The sequence below is a fragment of the Anneissia japonica genome, unplaced genomic scaffold, assembly GCF_011630105.1.
Source record: "Anneissia japonica isolate Jap-2015-1 unplaced genomic scaffold, ASM1163010v1 scaffold288140_len288450_cov173, whole genome shotgun sequence".
Classification (NCBI taxonomy): Eukaryota; Metazoa; Echinodermata; class Crinoidea; order Comatulida; family Comatulidae; genus Anneissia; species Anneissia japonica.
The window spans coordinates 36764-39679 of NW_022730127.1; positions in this window are offsets into that span (position 1 = coordinate 36764).

A 2916-nucleotide genomic window follows, 5' to 3' on the forward strand; every position below is an offset into this window, starting at 1 on the left:
TCAGATTATTACTATTATTATTATTATTATTATTATTATTATTATTATTATTATTATTATTATTATTATTATTATTATTATTATTATTGGAAAGTGCCTTCATGGGATGGGATGGGATGTATTAACCGGTGAATTCACAATGACACTGACATAGCCTACTGTTTACACGTGACCATTTATAAATCTTCAAAAGGGATAAAAGTCTTTCAAGAGGATTTATTTTATCATAGTAATATGAAAACGCCTGTATATTATGAATGATATTCAAAACAATTGTTTATGCATGGGTGATTATGACAACACAGTATTCATTGTCCGTGAGATTGCGGTTTATTTCGTTCTTTTCTTGCAAACAAACACAAAATTGTACTGCATGGATAAATACATTATTTGAAAAAAGCCAGCCACGTATACATTGTGTAGCAGCATAATTTCTTGGTGTTGCATAAAACGTGTCTGAAATTTGATATGGGCATATTTGGCGACATAATATCTCGGATAATCATTACTGACCCCAATTAATTGGGCCTATAAGGCCTAGGCATATTAGAGAAATTATAGCACTACATAAGACAAGACCAAATATTTGACGGGATTCGAACCCTGTACAAAAATAGCTCATGTGAATAAAAAATACATGGGCTAACTAATAATTATCAATCAATAGGACTACCTTTATGAATAATTATACAGGAATGATTTACCCAACCTGATGTGTTATAGCAATCCCAATAGACCTACTCAGTAGGCCCTACTTGTGAAAGAAAAAGTCACAGGATATTCGGATGGGAACGAACTCACGACCTCCAGAAAACGTGTCGGGTACCATAACTGAACCACCAAAATTTATACTCTGCTGGCAGGATAAATCTGATCCCAAAGCAGAGATGATTAATTTACGTCAAGAAACTGAGTAGGAATGGTTTATTGTCCAACCAGAGGTGTCATAAAATTTCGCAAGCAGCAAAGGGGACGGGAGCCGAACGTAAACTTCTATAGCTTTAACTTCTGTGAAAATCTTGCGTAGAGTAGTTGAGAGCAACATTATTATTTTACAGTATTATTATTATTATTATTATTATTATTATTATTATTATTATTATTATTATTATTATTATTATTATTATTACCATTATTATTATTATTATTACTACTACTATTATTATTATTGATTTGAGTTTCCTTTTAAATAAAACCAAGATTATGTTAGTTAACCTCATAAGCGCAAGGTCTATTTGATATGAGAATCTTTTTATCATGGTAAAGACAATTAAGTTTGGGTCACGTAAATTCAAGAGATCATCAGTTCACAAGGCTACTGTATAACTCGATTACTAATGTAACTGATATGCATATATTCTCATAATTTAGCGTTGTTCCATTCGCTTTTCCTGTTACCATAAGATCTATTTTAATGTTTAAATGTTTTTGTGTGTTCTTTACTGTCAAAGGCTTGCTTTCACTGAGTTGCCTCCAATTCATTGTATGTAAAAATCCGTTTAAATTTATGAAAATGAATTGGAAATAAAAGTTTTCTGAATTAAACATTGGCGAATCCGGGAAATTTAAATATTATAATAGAGGGTACCATGGAAGGATTTCCACAGATGGGGGGGGGGGTGGGGAGGGTTCTATACTACCTCAGCCAGACCCGGTTGGTGCTGAGGTAATGACAGTCTCACTTATAATTTTTTTTTCCTTCATTTTTTTTTAAATTTTGAAAAATTTATGGGAGGGCCGGCCGGCTGGTCCCCCTTGAATCTGGCACTGATGAATTTATTTGTACAATGACGAAGGTGATCTTTTAACACTGAGATTCATTCAACATCGAACTTTCATGAAATGTACAGTATGAAATCAAACCCATCCTGTTTATACTCATAATTCGAATACCTGAAAGTCTTTGGTGTACCAGGCCGACCGTACTAATAATTATATAGTGTAGAGACCTAAATTTAAATATACCCCCTGTAAAATTCGGTTCAGTTGGTACTTCCGTAAGTTGAATGGTTAAAAATTATTATTATTCATGATATGACTACTGTTACAATTTTTGTAGCGGCACAACGAACTGGTAGTACTGTGGCTATTGACTAAAACAGGAAGGCACTCAACTAAGTGAAGTACTGTATATATAAACATAGCGCACACTCTTTATAACTTCCTAAAAAATAATCACAACACAACATTGACGGCACGGAGTCATTTTAAATATCGACCTTTGAAGATGAATGTTTTTCCATCTTCCTACCATAAACATAGAAAACAGACTTGGTATACAGTAATTTGCTTTTACCATAATTTTACAAAGTAGCCGTATGCATGTTGCCCTTTTCCATATCAATCACCATTGTTGTACTGGAATATCAGGTTTTGTAGTTGTACAAGGATTATTGAATATTTAAACTCATAATAATACAATCATAGTCCATCTAGTCTTTGCTCTTGGATGCACAAAGAAACGGGAAATATCATAACAATACATTGGATTAGGCAGCTGACTGGATTGTAGGCCTAACCTTGGTCGAATCGGTGCAGTGTTCAAACGCCGGGAAAAAGCATTTATAGTACTGCGCCTATATTTTGTCATTAAAGTAGGTCAATCAATGTTTATACCAGTCTCCAAATTCAATTCTGATTAAATAGTAGTAATGATAGTACAATTAAATGACAATATATGCTGTCTCTTATACACATCTAGATGTGTATAAGAGACAGATCCAACTTAATGACATAAGCTGCGTTACTCATTATATCCAGTGTTCTCCCGAAGCCGTCTTAGCCGTCAATTTTACCGGTAAAAATAACCAACCAACCAGTAAAAATTTTGAGTTTGTAAAATAAAAAAAACTATTGATTAGGCTTAGGTAGTCCAGGCTGGCCCTCTTAATAAATTAACATCATTCCAGTCTATAT